The sequence below is a fragment of the Amphibalanus amphitrite genome, unplaced genomic scaffold (assembly GCF_019059575.1).
Source record: "Amphibalanus amphitrite isolate SeventyFive unplaced genomic scaffold, NRLGWU_Aamphi_draft 001213F_arrow, whole genome shotgun sequence".
Lineage (NCBI taxonomy): Eukaryota > Metazoa > Arthropoda > Thecostraca > Balanomorpha > Balanidae > Amphibalanus > Amphibalanus amphitrite.
The window spans coordinates 105,088-123,281 of NW_024882707.1; the positions used below are offsets into that span (position 1 = coordinate 105,088).

General features: G+C 50.0%; 1 long non-coding RNA gene across 1 annotated transcript; it reads right to left on the reverse strand.

The window, feature by feature from the left end:
* Positions 1 to 9,095: 9,095 nt before the first annotated feature.
* LOC122371172 lies at positions 9,096 to 11,435 on the reverse strand. The gene is made up of 3 exons (XR_006254685.1): positions 11,227 to 11,435; positions 10,651 to 10,795; positions 9,096 to 10,127 (listed from the first exon to the last, which is right to left on the reverse strand). It is a non-coding gene; the product is annotated as an uncharacterized LOC122371172 (long non-coding RNA).
* Positions 11,436 to 18,194: the final 6,759 nt, after the last annotated feature.

Consider the following 18,194-nt stretch of genomic DNA (forward strand, 5'->3'; position numbering starts at 1 on the left):
CTCCTACACATGCGAGGGATTCCAAATGCACTTATCGGTCGGTAACTTTTCGACATGGTATACATACACCCCCCTCAAAGCTCGTAACGAGCCTTCGCTCGGGTGTCGCTCCCACCCCCCCCCCCCCGCTTCACCGGCCATGGCTGGATTTCTGCACCCATGCACCCACAATGTTCCAGCCGTTCCTACGCCCATGCACTCAACATATCTGTAAAAATAACTAGGCATATAACCAGCACCGCACGCATGGCAGAAACACCCAGCACGGTAACAACTAACGAACAACAGTATCGCTCAACACGAGCGAAACGTGACTGATTTCACGACGAGCGGTACCGGTGTTCCGGCACATTCAGGTCCGCGTCGGACATCCTGCAAACGACACTGAAACCATCACCAGTGCAGAGCCAATTACCCGTTCAATGACATGGGTATACACATACACACTCGCTAGACAAATAGCGAGCAACGCGACAAGGGTACAACAGAGCGGATCAGGTGCTCAACACAGTTCATGATTCTCACTCGCAGGCAGTTTGTTCGGTACAAGATGAATATGCCGACTTCAGAACACTGCAAAGGACATTGTAGCAAACCGTTGTGATAACAATAATACTATGTATCCCGATTTCGCTCGATGAAATTCGGCAACTCTCTCGGCAATACACGAAGCTGGAAGCTGCTAAGCATCGAAACCGTTTCGGTATACTACAGCCTGAATTCCTTAGAAGAAAAAACAAACACGATAGCCATTACACCACAAAGACATACTACACCACCAGCCTGAACCCAGACATACTCGACCGCTAAAATCGTTACAGTTTTCCATCAGAAGAGAGAGCGGCTGTAATGGAAGAGCGATCTGGATCGGGCGGCACCAGACGGCTGATGTGACGGAGTCACCTCGGTGTCTGGGGCGTTCACAGCCAGTATATCATACGCTGAGCTCTCGTGCTTGCTTTACACTATAATTCTGCCACCTCTCGACTCAACCAGTGAGTGACTATTGAGTAAGGCGTGTGAATAAACTATAAAAATCTAGCATGCACAGTAATAGGCCAGCCAGATAACCATTGGCAGTAGCACTTAATGTGTTTTAGACCGATATGCTAATTGGTTACGGTATTTGAACTGCGTTATCCAATGAAGCTCAGCAATTAACACTTAATATCCTAGAGGCTTGGAAGCTCTGCATGTAAATTATGCAATTCATTATGCTTTACTCCGCAATATTTCTTCTTCTACATTCTGATGTGCATAGTGGGGACTACCTGACGGAGCTCAATATGCATAAACGTTGAACCCAGTCACAACCGAGTCCCCACCATTAGCGTCGCCACGGGGGGGCAAGCGGGGCAGCTTGCCCCCCCAACCTCGGACCGGGCACCCCCTGAGTTCGATACAGATCCGATGAGATTTTGGAGTCGGGGAAAAATTGGGGTACCTTTCTGAGAATGCCTGTGAGGTCAGACTCTGTTGGAGCGTGCAGTTCAAACCAAAGTCAGAGTCGCAGACGCAGTCGCCAAAATCTTCAAGACTCCGACTCCATACTCGGAAATGTAAATGCCATGATTCATGCCATGTTCCTAGTTGGTTCTGTATTACATTTTGTAGCTGATTTTCATAAATTTTGGAGTGCTGACACATAATTTTCGTTCAAAGCGTGACACGAAATCTTCGGGGCCTTTCTCAACTCTCGTCAAATATCTGCGACAGGCACAAGTACCGTTCAAGTGCCGCAGGGCTCATGAGCCTGCTTTTCACACAGGCTCCTAAGGAGCTCCACTGAGCTCTAAGAAGCTTTCGGAGGGCCCAAACCGGCCTCTGAGAGTCCCACTGGTGTCCATGTTCTCTAGAGGGCCCATACAGGGATCTTTGAGGACATTATACATACGTAGACCTCTGAAGGGCCACACGAATCTTTGAGGATGCCTTCGAAACTTTCTGAAAACCTCAACTGGCCTATGATAGTTCAGCCGAACTTTTGAGGCGACAGACTTTACTAACCCCAAACCGGCATCTGAGGGGTCACAACTCACGTGTCCCTCTGAGGGCCGCAACACATGTTTCTTATGTCCCTACCAACGTAGGGTCCTTAAGGATTCGACACAGACCCCGACGGTTCACACTGTTATTCGAGGGCTCCAGGCTCACCCTGGGCCTAGTCTCTTAGCGCCCGCCGCCCACACTGGCTTCTGAAAGCTCGTGTGCCCTAAAGGGCTTTCCGGGCCCACCTTGGGCTCGGAAAGCCCTAAAGCACCACATACACGTAAATGTTTGGGGTGACCCACGCCGATCTCCGGGATCCTAAGCAGGCTTCTGAGAGTCCACACTGACCCTGAGTGGCCTGAAATGGCCTGGAAGTCGCAATCCTATCTCTAAGGGATCCCTTGCCGCTATGCCGTGCGTAACTTTTGGTTCCGTTAAATATTTTTGGTCGCGTTTGCAGCGCTTCCCTTCACTCGAAAAACCAGAAACTTTTTGTTCACACTCGAGTGAACAAAACACTTCTTCTCACTGCAGCAAGGATGAATGATGTACTTCCGATTCACACTTCCGACATTCTCTCTCAGTCTCCGCCGAATGCCCAATTCTTAGCTACAATCGGCGGCTGGGATAAACCCTATGCATTTCACGTAAAACCTCGGCATGCATGCGTGAATGGAGGTTTTAGCGAGGTGATCCGATTCAAATGGAGCGTTTCTCACCTTCTTCTGGGTAATGATCATGAGCGACGAGAGTCTGCTCATGGGCCCTCTGCAGTGCGTCGGCAATCGCAGCCACTGTAATTCTAACGGTCGTTTTTGTCCAGAAATGTCAAAATTTTGATTTTTTTTTTTGTAAAAAATACATGCTATAGCTAGAAGGAAAACTTTGTCACCATCGGATTCCTCGCACCATTGCGCGTCGAATGATATGTAAAACGAGTGAGTAACGGCTGGGGAAAGGCAAGATTTAACACAAAACCTTGTTTTGCCCCCCCAACCGAAAATGTCTGGCGACGCCTATGGTCCCCACACATGTCAACATAACAAAGACAATGTGTCAACTATTCGGAGCAAGTATAGCAATTATTTTCTGCGCGGCGAAGCACCGATAATTCGAACTAAAGAACAGAGGTGGCAACTGACTCTAAAACATAACAATACAACCGACTCGGCGGTATGATCGGACTACGGAGGGCTTCAAACTAAGCTAAAAGTCCGTCTCAGGGGCGGTAACCTACGAACCACACACACGTTCTGACCCTAGATGAGCCAACAATAAATAACATCTCACCCACGTGTTGACGTTTCAATGTTCGTCATCCATCGGGGCTCGCGTTTCATCTTTTTTTTTTCAGGGGGTTTTCAGGGGGTGCTGAGCTCAGGATTGGGGGTGCTTGAGCACCCACAAAGAGACATAAAGTTACACTTATGCACCCTGTCTCCGCGATGGCATACCACACGCCCACACCAAACCGAAGCCGCTTGTAGAGGACGCTGCCGCGCGGTGGGGCGCCTCCTTCCAGCAAAGGGCACGAGCAGCACAGCGCTTGATTACGGAATGCACAGTGACATTGATCAGGCACTCGTCATGCGGCAGAGGGCTCGTGGAGCACTTCCCGTACAGCGGAGCCCGCATTGCCCGCGGCACAGCACCGGACGCCCGACAGGCAGACGGAACGGCACGGGCCGAACCCAGCCTCAGCCTCGGGATTGTATCCGATACAACTATCAAAACTCACAGCGGCCCGTAGGAAATGTGACAGCCATGTGTCAATGATTCGCGCCGAGTCACACACTGCTGCTATACAATGAAATGCATGATTACAAAACTATAAAATATACAATCGAAAGACGCTCCATACAACTAAAAGGAAAGTTTGTTACACTGCAAGAAAATGCACTGCATAGCCACATTGAGCCCATGGTAACACTTACGTTCGTGTTTTAAAGGTCCATCACATCGTACACCTTGTTGCGAACTGCAACATGAGACGCCTTCTTCATTTTCACAATATATTGAAATAAAAACGAACATTCATACTTGTGCAATGAAAATATTTTTGACGTCTGACCTACAATCGATGGCAAAGGTCATTAGCCAAAAAATTAAGGTCGCGAGACAATTATAGAGACATTTGAAAATTTAAAGGTCTGTTAGGACGGAGAAAAACTAATAAGAGCTCCATTGCTCTTTGCATAAAATAAGACGATGACATCTGCAGAAATAATATAGAGCGAATTGAAGAGAATGAATGAATGAAGGTGAGCATAAATAAGAGAATGAATGAATTGATGAACGAATCAGTGAATGAATCGGCAACATCCCGGCTTCTCTAAATTCGTTTAGACACTAGACACATAAATGACGATCCATTCACACAGTAATATCACTCGATCTTCGGTCGGTCTCCATATCAGCGTTTCATCACGGGGATCAGATCCAGTACGATCAGCTTCCTGGCCGGGCGGTGAAGGATCCCGTGCTTCGTTTTCACTAGGGCAGAGCGGACGTGACCGTCCTCAGCGCGTACCACTTCCAGTACCTTTCCTCTCGGCCACAGATCACGTGGGCTCTGCGGGTCGACAATGATTACTACGTCTCCGGCTTCAATGTCTCGCTCACTTTTGTTCCACTTTGGCCGTTTTGCGAGCGTTGGCAAATACTCACGAACCCATCTCTTCCAGAAGTGCTCTGGCAAAAGTTGAGCGTGTTTCCAGCGCTTCCGTAGGTCGATGTCGTCCTCGGCAGGTGTCCCATGGGGATAAGAAGGAGACGGCCGCCCGATAAAAAAATGGAACGGCGTCAGGGGTTCTTCATCATCTGGGTCTACCGGTACATGGAACAGCGGGGTGGTGTTCAAGATCTTCTCGACCTCGCATATCACCGTGCTGAGAACCTCAAACGTCGGCCGTCGCTCCTTCAATATGACACGGAGCGTTTCTTTGACCGTGCGAATGTTGCGCTCCCAAACTCCTCCGGCTTCAGGATCAGCTGGTACATTGAATCTCCAGGTGATGCCGTCCAAGCTGAGTTGCTTGGTAATCTTCTGATGATTGAGACGCGCGAACTGATCCTTTAGCTCCTTGTTCGCTGATTTGAAACTACTTGCGTTATCTGTCCACAGCGTCTTCACGTTCCCTCTTCTTGCTTGAAATCGCGCTATAACCATCAGGGTAGCGTCGGTGTCCAGTCTCTCAGTGAGCTCTATGTGTACAGCCTTTGTTGCCATGCACCGGAACAGAGCTCCCCAGATCTTGCCTACGGCTCGTCCTTTCCTGATCTGCATCGGACCGAAAAAATCCAGTCCCGTCGCACAAACGCTCCACCCAACATGGTGACTCTCGGCAGGGGCAGAGGTGCCATCTGCGGTGCTGCAGGCTTGGCCTTCCTGATCTTGCACAGCTGACACTGAGAGACGACCTTCCTGATCTCCCGTGCTGCCTGTGGCACCCAACACCGCTGTCGTAATTCAACGAGAACGGCGTCGTGAGCGCGGTGAGCCATCTTCTCATGGATGTGCTGTATTAACAGACGTGTGTACAGGTGAGCGCGTGGTAAGATGACTGGAAATCTAGCAGATGTACTCATTTCCGGAGATCGTCTTGTCCTTGAATCTAGGCATATCAGCCCATCCATTAGTGTGACTGTCAGCGCTGACAGAGGGCTCTTGAGATCCAGGGGAATGCCGGCCTTCAGATCGCGCAGCTCGGCTCCGTAGACATCTTTCTGAGCCATTTTCATCAGCAGGGCTTCAGCTTCGACTTCCACGGACTGGCCATCTTCTGCTGTAGCTTTGGTTCCATATTGCCTTTTTGCACGATTTTTCCATCTCAGAATCACCGAGACGGTCCGAACTGCTGTACTCCACTTTGAGAATCTTGACAGATCTGGCATTGCAAGTCTGATATCTGGAACTGGGGACTGAGCGGCATCAACCGTGAATACAAGCTTGGTCTCCGGATCATCTTGCAGAATATCTTGAGGTGATGAGTTCAGTTCCTCTGGCCACGTGTCACGTGTTTCATGCAGGAAATCGGGACCTGTCGCCCAAAACCCGTCTTGATGCAGGTCACGCAGCCGGTGACCCCTCGAGCCACCATCAGCTGGATTCAGCGCTGTCGGTACGTAGCGCCACTGCTTGGCCGACGACTTGTCGAGAATTTCGGCCGTCCTGTTGCTTACAAAGACATGGTATCGTCGATCTTGCGCTTTGATCCACGCCAAAACGTTTTTGGAGTCGGACCAATAGGTCACAGCCGTCCAGTCGAGGCGACTTTCCTTCCGGAGCGAGCAGACTAGTCTTGTCGCCAAGACGGCTGCCTGGAGCTCTAGGCGAGGGACGGACAGCGTCTTCAGCGGCGCGAGTCTGGACCGTGCTGCGACAAATGTAGTGAAGACTTGAGAGTTGGACGTCCACTTGTAGTACACGACCGCAGAAAATCCGTCTGTACTCGCGTCACAAAATGCGTGTACTTCTACGGCAGTGATTTCGGCATCTTGTCGAAAATAATGTCTGGGCATGTCTACGGAGCTGATGAGAGCTAGCTCACGGGTCCATTCTTCCCAAACTTTCCTGTCTTGTCCATCAGGCTCGTCTTCCCATCCTTGACGTTATGCCCACATGTTTTGCAGCGCCTTTTCACTGGCAGTAGCCACCCGGACAGGTAGCCCAACGGATCGAAGACGGACATCACGACTGACAGGATATTCCTCTTCGTGGGCGTCGGAGTCGTCAGTTGGGCACTGACACTGTATGTGATGACGTCAGAGCTGGGCTTCCAGACCGTGCCGAGGGTTCGTTGTGAGTCGGTCACACCCAGTGTTACATTTTCTTCGAGTGATGTCTCGTTCCCCGACCCGTCCTTCACCACTGTCGCAGAGTTTGAAGTCTGTGATAAACCACCCATTACTGTCGAATGTGGTGCTCTCGCTAACATCTGTTATTTCTGTTTCGTCCTCAGGTGCACACTCATATCGGTCGAATTTAGTTGAATAAAACCATTGTATTCATACTACAACTTTTGGTACCACAATTTATTCAACTAAATGGGGATGTTCGCGCTAAGAGTTCCGAAAAGTCTCGCCAGGTGGCAGCACCGTATGCTTTGGACACAGCGCGCCGGCCGGGCGCCGCACTGTAGGCCGGCAGCCTGAAAAAGCGCTAGAAATTCCCCCAAACTAACTGTCCGCAATATGAACAAAATAGGTATCATTTAATCCCAAATTGATCGAAGAATACGATTCCGATGCTAGTTTTGCCCTAAGGTCAAAATTGAGGTCGTCAGTTGTCACCAAACACAAGACAATTTAGACTCTCTATAGGGCACCACATTTACCGATTTTAATGATGAACTTTAGTGGTAATTTATTAGTTGACCAATCGTCGTTTTGAACGAAATTTCCTGTCAGACTAGTTCAGGGCACTGTTGTTCACTGTGCCAACATCATTCTGACATATTGCATTGCTTTTCTGCAAGATAAGCTAGCTGTTTGCAAGCAGCTGCAAGACGTAATTTAAAATCATATCCAATTTTTTTATTAGACTTTTATAAAAACGTTATTTCGAGCGGCTAAAAATGAACATTTTATACTAGCCTCTGATTACTCATCTTTTGTTCCATATAGGTGCTTTGCTGCTTTTCCCTGCTACTTTTCGAGATATGCGCCAGTAAACCACATGATGTAGGGGCAATTGTCACCTCGCCGCTCTACTGAAGGCCCGACGCTCTTTAAAACGCTGGAAGTTGTGAAAAACAAACGCTTATAATCTAAATAAAATATATGTCCCTGAGCTCAGAATTGATCAACGCACACAATGCTGTCAACATTTCTGGGCCAAACTAAAAAAATCAGTCATTATTAACCCCTAAACACAAGTCAGTGATAATTAACAACAACTTGCTCTTTAGTTAGACTTTTTGAGAAATGTTATTTCGAGCCGCTAAAAATGGCCATGCCATACAAACCACCAATCATCTTTCTGTCATGCCCTACTCGCAATTTTTGCTAATGCCTGCTACTCTTCGAGGTCACGTGACCTCACCATTAAAAGTGAATGGGGAAATAAGGAAACTGTTGTTTTTGCGCATGGAATGATTTCAAACTATCTAAAGCACACGGAATCGTGATTTCGTGCACTCCTTGCAAGATCCGATGCTTTACTTTTGCATTGTTGACCTTCCGTGACGTCATTTATGACGTCACACCGGTCATAGGAGTTTCTCGTCAATAACTCATGATCAAATTGAGCCAGCGACTCGGGAAAGCCACCAATGCACTCGGGAAGACCTCCCGAATCGAATGATATGCGATACGACCTCCTTCGATTAAGTTCGTGGCCTGATGGGCTCTGAACTGACCTTGACTCGAGGTCAATACCTTAAGTTGACCTCACCCGAACAAAAAGTATACCATTCGACGCGCCTAAGCCAGGCGAACACGATGGTGCCAAAATCGCTGCTCTGCGGCCATTTTTTGCGAAATTATTTGCCAAAAACCAAACCCTACCTTGGGCTTTTTGACTTCACCTCAGAGGTTACCGGTTGACCTGGGACCTTAAAATTGGGTATCAATCGTTCCGCCTTGAAACGGCGCACACGCTTGTTTTTTCCGCGAGGCTCTAGCTCCATTAGGGGCGAAACGGCAAAAAGGGGTCGTACCAACCCTCCCCCCTCGGCCGGCCGAGGGGGTGGGGGGTCCGACAATAGGTCCGGCGAGGGTTAAGCAGCCCCACTTCGTTTTTAGCATGTTTGCTTGTCACTGAGATCAACAACTCAATCACAACTAATTTCTAGCACTTTTCCGGACCCCCGGCCCAGTGTGCGCCGGCCGGGCCGGGGATAACACTGCGGGCGGCGACGGCGGCCGACGCGCCCCGAACGGGAACTGCGTTTCATGTCTTTTTCAGGTTCATCATTTTGCTAAAATGAGTAGCTACAGTTGATTTCGATATTAGGAAGACAATGACGCGTGTGGAAGGCAAACTACTACATCGTCATAGAGCGGAAGGAAAGGGAGCCGATCGAGTGGTCACCAAAAGCTACGGAGCACGAATGATACGATGTTATCACATAATTTAACTTACACAGTTGAAATTAAAAACCTTATTACATTCAGACATATATTCACACGCATGAAACAATCGATTTACAGCACACATTACATGACAAGAACGCATACCTACGGTCTTAAGTTGACCTGTAGCGCTCGTCACTGTCAGATAAGTCAATCACATCCCTGTAGTTTGTACAGACTATTGACTAAACCCTTCATCCGGCATGCGTTCATTCTGTAATGATGGGCAATGAATCACCGGCGATTTCTGCGTGGCTCTATATGACATCCTCGTCCGTTCCCAAGGTCCATTGGTTCGGTGACTTTCAAATTATAGCAGGCCCTTCCTCGGTCAGGCTTGATGGATCCACCGTCACTTTGCGCGGTACTTTTAAGACAGACTGTACCTACTACCAACACGACTGACTGATTACAATATGATGCGAAATGGACAATATCTCGTCGGTCTATCAGTTAAAGTTTAATATTTAGCGACACAAGTGTGAAAGCTGCCTGGAAAACTTGCAACAAACTAAGTTAACTAAGCTTGGCTTGTAATGGGCACAAACTTGTAATAAAGGGGTACTTAACAAATCCACAATGTTCTGTTTAGGCAAGTAGCCTTCACATATGAAGCATTGCTATGACTACTCTTCTAGAGCTGATTGATAGCTTTTGAAGGAAGGAACTGAGTGGCTGAGCCCTACCATTCACCACTTGTCACCTTCAACAATTGCTTAAGGCATGCAGTTCTTTATCACTAGAAAATACCTCACAGTTTGCTGCCTCTCGATGCAACACACTATGCATCAGTGATACTAGGACACGAAATGTTGAACACTAGCATAGATTGCAATGCAGTCCCAGAAGCCAGAGCAAAAATTGACACCTTAATCAACTTTATGATTGTAGCAAAACTCCACTGCTTGACTACACAGAGCACCAACTGTTTGCTCCTCTAAACTTTCACCAAAGGAAGTGTTGCTGATGTCATTTGTAGCAGCAGTGACACTGGTAACTTCAGATCACAGGACCTGGTAGCATCCATGCTCTTGAATCTGGATCTTATCAATGCAGCATCGCACCTGTGAAGAAATGAAAAATGGCATAAGACAGTAGGGAAAGATCTTGGCAAGTCATAATGAGATACATATGTTTAACATGCATGGATAAAAGGACATTATATACTGAAGCAATTAGCAAAACATTGCAGTTTAAGCACAGTTGAAATCTGATATGATGAACTGGATACAGTGACATCATCAAGACCCATGAACTTTTCACAAATTATTTGCAATTTTGAAATGCACTTTTATTGCAGTTACCTATACAAATATTCCAGAAGGTGAAAATTTATTTTAAAAAAACAGCAAACAACTTGCCCGTATTTAGTTGCTAAAAAGCTGAGTGAATATTCTAAAAAAGTGTTCACTTCAGTGTGAATCAAAACTTAGAGTAAACAATTTTTACCTGATGAAATGAAGATATTATATCAATAATGAGTAGCTTTGGGTGGTGATGAGTTAAAAAAAAAACATTTTGCAAGAAAGGCTATCAGTTACTTCTGGATGATATACTGCAGTGCACAAGCTGTTCACCAACTCCTACCTGGTCTTTCAGTGGGATCCCTCTGTATGTACCTCAGAACTTCATCCGCAGGGCTGGTTCCTTCATACGCAGGTCCTCTGCCTTCCTTGATTCCTCCGACTCCATCCTGACAACTCCGCACCAGAAGCATGATTGCACTGGGCACCTGTAACACCATGTAGGATGATCAATACTTGTAACAATTCATAAATAGTAGGTAGCTTAGTGTTCTATTACATATACCTCCTGGTTGCTGGTGTCAAAATAGATCATTTTGTCTTTTTCCATCATAATCTTTATCTGCATACAATATCTTTGGTACCAGACAAAGTAGAACACTGCTAAAATGCTTGCAATGAATCTTATAAAAATGGATTGAATTTATATAATCATTCTCAGCAGCATGTATCATCTTTTAATGCCTTTCTCAAAGGGCAGGTCAATTTCCTACATTGATATGCCCATAAACTTATACAAGTAAATTACTTCATATGGGCAATACAAGATAAAGCTATGAGTTAAGTTATATTATTTTATGCTCTTAGTTATGCTCGCCATAAAAAAATGTCGGGAAACGTGTTACATCGATGGAATTACCGTTTGGAGTCGGTCTATCTTCGGCTTCTCGCCTCTCTTCGGCTACGTCAATTGAAGCCTTTCTAAGTCTCCTGTCCTTTGTAAACTTGCCTTTCCATGTTTGTGACACTTGCCGAATATAAATTCACAACCCATCTGAGCAAAATTCAAATCAATTGCTATCAAATTCACCGAAATTCAGTCCCTCGGACCGACACCGCACGGGCTCCACACAGTGCAAAACACAGTGGCGCATTCAGGCCCATGTCGTCCCCTATCTCCGCGTGTGTCCACTAACACGAATGACGTCACGCATGTGGGCGGAGCTATGGGCGGAGCCTAACGCACGCGGCAGTCCAAGCCGCCTCAGGGGCGCGGGAACTACTTTCCGACTGGGGGGGGGCACACCATAATAGAGATTAACCTAGGGTACCCCCAAATCTAGTTTTCTCACCGGTTTTAGGCCACTTATTTTTCACCCCTCGGCTTTTTCAACAAAAAAGAAAACATTTGCAAAAAAAGTGTGGTATTCCGTCTCAAAGCTGTGGGGGCACCGCCCCCACGGCCCCAGAGTTGGGGGGGCAAGCTGCCCCCACTGCCCCCCCGGCTCCCGCGCCTATGTAGAATCTTGCCGATATTTTGGGTGAAGTCAATTTATATGGATAGCTTGGTGACAGTTTAGCTATACGAATAATAATTTATTATGGATGTGCGTATATTCAGCTTGGAATTGCAATTAAAGTTCCGCACCGCAAAGATTCGAACTCGGGACCTTTGGAATATTGCGCGGGCACGCTAACCACTACACTACCGCGACCGCGCGGCGGCCGGCGGCAGGGAGGCTGCGGAGACATGGGGGGACATTTTACGCTTTTGTGAAAAAAGCAAAAGATTTAGCGAAAAACACGTAATAGATAACTTGCAGAAAATTGTCTGCTCTTTCAGATAAGATACTTAGGTTTGATATATCTTGTGCAGACTTCATTCTACAGTGCTTCGAAAATCGCTCATTTACATGGGGATTGAACGGGGCTTCGAGACTTGACTCCAAATGACGTCACGAGCTGACGTCACGAAAAGGTAGAATCGCCGGACGACCCTACCTGGTATATAGGGCCTTGGGCGCATTCGCCGCCACAGTTTCTGTGTCCAAAGAAGGCAGTGCTGCCACCTGGTGAGGAAATAAGCCGAACATCCCCATTCATGACAAGACATGGAGAGGATCGCCAGACCAGACAAGTTCGACGTCCCTCCAAACGATCCTCAAGCTCACAAGAAATGGAAGCTCTGGCTCCGAGGATTTAAGTACTTCTTGACGACTATCGAAAGTCACAATCCTGACAAGCTCGAACTACTCTTCCTCCATATCGGACCAGAAGTCGTGGACGTGATTCAAGACTGTCAGACGTACGATGCAGCCCTGAAGCAACTCGACGCTGCATATCTGAAGACGCCAAACGAAATCTATGCGCGGCACCTGCTGTCAACGAGGCACCAAAAGCCAGAAGAAAACATCGACGAGTTCCTTCTGGCCTTGAACAACCTGGCGGGTGACTGTAACTTCGCCGCCGTCACAGCCATAGAGCATCGCGCGGCATTCGTGCGCGATGCCTTCATCAGGGGCCTGAGGAACGCCAGCATGAGAACCAGACTACTGGAAAACCAGACTCTGACCCTAGACCAAGCGGTCCAACAAGCGCGGTCACTGGAGCAAGCCGCACGAAACGCGGAATCCTACCTGTCCCCGACGGTACGGGTCGATCCAGTCGCAGCCTCCGCCGCATCTCCAACTGCAGACGCTTCCGTAGCTGCAGCCTCACAATCTCCGTGTTTCTTCTGCGGACTAAAACGCCACCCACGAGCAGCCTGTCCTGCAAGAAACTCAACCTGTGGGAAGTGCGGCAAATCCGGACATTGGCAGAAGGTGTGCCGCTCCAAGTCGGTGGCTAACGCGTCGGCCGTACAGGAGGAGTACGAGTCCTACCCTGAAGAACCTCGCCAGCCGGAGCTCTCGCCCACGCTCGCAGCCTCAAGCTCTGCCGCCGCTACTCACGCGCCAGCAACAGTGAGCGCGAGAGTCAACGGGCGTCAGGTTACAGCTCTCATCGACACAGGGAGCTCTGACAACTTCATCAGCGCAAAGCTCGTCCCCGCACTCGGCATGAGGGTGCTGCCACGATCGTCTAAAGTCTCCATGGCATCGTCCAGTCTCTCAACACAGGTGCGAGGATACTGCGTGTCAACCGTGACCGTTGACGATCGGGAGTACCGAGAGGTCGAACTGTCCATCCTCCCGGATCTCTGCACGGACGTCATTCTCGGCATGCCGTTCCTCCGAAGACACGAGGGTGTAACCCTGGAGCTCGGTGGCGACGAACCCGAGCTCAGTATCTGCAATCTCGCGCAGATGAAAGTCAGTCAAGCGGCATCCCCGAGGCTCTTCAGCAACCTCACCCCCGACTGCCATCCCATCGCGACCAGAGCACGACACTTCAGCCACGTGGACGAGAAGTTCATCGAGAACGAAGTTCAACGTCTGCTAAACGAGGGCGTCATCGAGCCAAGTCGCTCACCCTGGCGTGCCCAAGTTGTCGTCACACACACGGAGAACAAGAAGAAAAGGATGGTCGTTGACTTCTCTCAGAATATCAACAGATTCACTGAACTGGACGCGTATCCTCTGCCGAACATCGGCGAGCTCGTCAACAAGGTCGGGAAAAACAGCTTCTTCAGCGTCCTCGACCTCTCCAGCGCCTACTACCAAATCGAGATCGACGCATCTGAGAGACCCTACACAGCGTTCCAAGCGGCAGGAAAGCTGTACCAATTCAAGCGAATCCCCATGGGGGTGACGAACGGCGCAGCCGCCTTCCAGCGCGTCATGAATGACATCATCGCGGCCAACAACTTGAAGGAGACCTATGCTTATCTGGACGACCTGACCATCTGTGGCCAGACGAGGGAGGAGCACGATGAGAACCTCCGGCGCTTCTGGGAGGTTGCCGATGCGCTCCACCTCACGCTGAACAGAAGCAAGTGCAAGATCGGCCTGGAGACGGTGAATATCCTCGGGTATTCCATCCAGCGAGGCCAGCTGAGACCGGACCCCGAACGACTGCGTCCACTTCAAGAGCTGCCGGAACCTCGCGACAAGAAGTCTCTGCAACGGCTCATCGGCCTGTTCGCGTACTACGCCAGATGGATCCCCTCATACTCTGAGAAGATCCGTCCCCTCATCTCTGCATCGTCGTTCCCTCTGAATCCCGACTGCAGAGCGGCTATCCAGCAGCTGAAGAAGGACATCTCACAAGCGGTCGTCGCCGTCATCAGAGATGACGCCCCATTCACCATCGAAACAGACGCTTCCGACGAAGCCATCGCAGCGACTCTTACCCAAGACGAGCGTCCTGTGGCCTTCTTCTCACGCACTCTGAACGAAGCCGAGAAGCGTCACAGCATCGTCGAAAAGGAGGCCTACGCCATCGTGGAGTCTATCAGAAAGTGGAGGCACTTCCTAACCCACCACTTCAACCTGCTCACTGACCAAAGAAGCGTGAGTTTCATGTTCGACAACAAAGTGTCGAGCAAGATCAAGAATGAAAAGATTCTACGCTGGAGAATCGAGCTCTCGCCACTCTCGTACACCATCAAGTACCGACCAGGACGAGAAAACATTCCTGCTGATACGTTCAGCCGCGCCCACTGCGCAGCCGCCTCACATCCGGCCCTGGAGCAGCTGCACGAGTCTCTCGTTCACCCCGGAGTAGCAAGGTTGCTGCACTTCGTGCGCAGCAAGAATCTGCCCTACTCCGTGGATGACGTGCGCCGCGTCACCTCCAACTGCCCGGTCTGCTGTCGATGTAAGCCGAACTTCTTCAGGGCCACCTCCGCGAAGCTGGTGAAGGCTACATCTCCATTCGAAAGAATCAACGTGGACTTCAAAGGTCCCCTACCCCCAAGTCCGAACGGCAACCAGTACATCCTCACTATGATCGATGAGTTCTCTCGGTTCCCGTTCGCCTATCCGTGCCGGGACATGACAACCGCCACCGTGATCAAATGCCTCACTCATCTCTTCTCCATCTTCGGGATGCCGGCATATGTGCACTCCGACCGCGGTTCAGCTTTCATGTCAGCTGAGCTTCGATCCTTCCTGACAGGACTGGGGATCGCCACGAGTCGCACGACACCGTACCACCCCGAAGGCAACTCACAATGTGAGCGGCTTAACGGCACCATCTGGCGTGCCGTTCAACTCGCTATGGAGAGCAGGAAGTTGAGCAGAGGACAATGGGACGCCGTCCTGCCTGACGTCTTGCATTCTATCCGGTCTCTGTTGTGCACAGCAACAAATGCCACCCCACACGAAAGGATGTTCTGTTTCCAGCGGCGGTCTGCGACGGGAGCTTCTCTACCGTCCTGGCTCCTCAACCCCGGGCAGGTTCTCTTGAAGAAATACGTCCGCGGAAAGCTTGACCTACCAGTCGAGCCAGTCGAACTCCTGGAGGCGAACCCGCACTACGCTTTCGTGCGCTATCCCGGCGGCAAGGTCGACACGGTCTCTGTGCGAGATCTCGCCCCCGGCGGTTGTGCACAGCAACAAGGAAACGAGAAGGGAGAGGAAGCGGGCGAGCCGGGGTCCCCGGGCATCCGTTCGGAGCCCTCGAGCACGCCGCTCTCGAGCCGCCAGTCCCCGGTGCCCTCAAGTGCGCCGCCATCGTACGAGTCAGAAGCGGTCCCGGGACCCTCAAGCGCGCCGCCACCGAGCGAGTCAGAACCGGCGACCGAAGTGCGTCGGTCTAACCGGACAAGGAAGCCAGTGGTGCGCCTTAACATATAAGAGCGTGTACTGAGGCGCTCATCGAAGCCAGACGTGCGCCTTAGCTTATGCAAACGTGTACAAAGACGCCTGTTGCGTTGTTCGTTACATAGCTGCTCGATTTCTGCCTACTCTTGTCTTTTGTTCGTTACATTGCTACTCGATTTCTGCCTACTCGTGTCTTTAACACAGCGGGGGAAAATGTGATAAACCACCCATTACTGTCGAATGTGGTGCTCTCGCTAACATCTGTTATTTCTGTTTCGTCCTCAGGTGCACACTCATATCGGTCGAATTTAGTTGAATAAAACCATTGTATTCATACTACAACTTTTGGTACCACAAAGTCCAATCACTCAGTTCGAACCCTCCTTGAGCCAGGGTCGAAGTCATGTCTTCAATGAATTTGATCGCCTCATTTTCCGTGTTGACGCTGTATATGATGTCGTCCACGTACGTACAGTTTTCAATAGCGTCCATCACGTGTGGAAGTTGGCTTCCGAATCGTTTGCCCGTCTCCCTGAAGCAGTATCCAGCGACAGCCGGTGAAGATTTTGCGCCAAAGATAACGACTTGTGACTCGTAAGTGTCCACTGGTCCCGTCCGGCGGCGTCCTCTCCATAGGAACCGCAGACAAGCTCGATCCTGGTTCCGCACGAGAATTTGCGAGAACATGGCCTTGACGTCGGAAGTCACGGCGATTGATGGCTTTTCACGCCATCTGCAGATGATTCCAGGAATGGAGTTGGAGAAGTCCGGTCCTCTCATGAGATAGTCGTTGAGACATCTGTCCCGACTCCTCGCGGCGGCATCGAGAACCAGTCGTACCTTTTCCGGCTTCATCTTGTTAGTGACTGCTAGCAAGGGAAGGTACCATGTGCGGTCAGTTTCTTTGGCTGCCTCTTCCGTGCTTAGTCTCCGGAAGTGTCCGTTTCTTATCATTTCGTCCATTTTTTCGTACACCAGTTTGGCTGATTTTCCATCTCCTGACTTTTCAGTTTTGTCCAGTTTTCTTTCCAGAGTCTTAGCTCTCCTCTCAGCCATCGTCCGGCTGGGAGGAAACACGGCCTGCGAATCTCGCAGCAGAATGGGCGCGACCCAGCGCTCTCCATTGTGGAACACTTCTTGTTGAAGAGTGGACTCTGCTCGGCGGTCTTCTGGACTGTCAGGTGTATCTTTGTCGTACACACAGCCAAACGACTCAGTAGCCCAGCTGGCTCGAAACGTCTCGTCCAATAGGGTGCAGTCATCTTCATGCCGCCGGATGAACTGCACTTGCTCGTCAGTAACAGTGACAGCGGCCAGGGCCCGCCCTGTCACTGTCCAGCCGAGGAGGGTCTTCTGCAGCAGAGGACCATTTTTCGTCGTTCGCCGCAGCTGTCTTGTGGCGATGAGCTCAGCGTTGTCCATCCCGATGATCATTCGAGGAGCCTCATCGAGATAAGGTATCGCCATAGTTTCGAGCCGGGGATACTTTTTAGCGAGGTCCGTCATAGTCACTGGGCTTCTGCTCAGTTCCAGCTTGTTGATGGCTACGGCATCCTTCAGCTCAAACTCGTTTCCTGTTTCGACGCTGCTGACGAGAAGGTCGAGTTTTCCAACTTCGTGCTCTGTGACGCCGGTCATCGTCCTAATTCTCATCTTGTCCGGCTTCGTGTCAAGTCCCAGTTCTTCTGCCAAATCACTCTCGATTAGTGTCAGGGAACTACCTTCGTCTAAGTAAGCCACGCACTGTCTTGTGACGCTCGGTCCGTGAACACGTACCACCACCGTCTTCATCAGTATAACTTTACGATCGGCGTTCACCGTGCCCACTACCGCTGTCGTATGCGGCTTGGTGTGTAGCAGAGCGTGATGTTTTTCTTTGCAGCCGTCGACGCCACATGGCAGTTGTCTATGACACTGCTGCGTGCGATGTGACGTACTCAAACACCGCACACAGACGCTGTTTGACTCGGTCCACTTCCATCTCCGGTCACCGGTCAGCTCTTGGAAAGCTTTGCAGCGCGAAATCCAATGGGGCTGCTTACAAAAGTAGCACGAGACCTGCACTCGACTCCGTGTTCCTTGCCCACTGGGACTGGTTGCGTCTGTCGCGGCCACACGACCCACTTCAGCAGCGCTGTCCATCGCGTAACTCTGCCTTACTTTTCTGGGTAGTGGGCGTGGC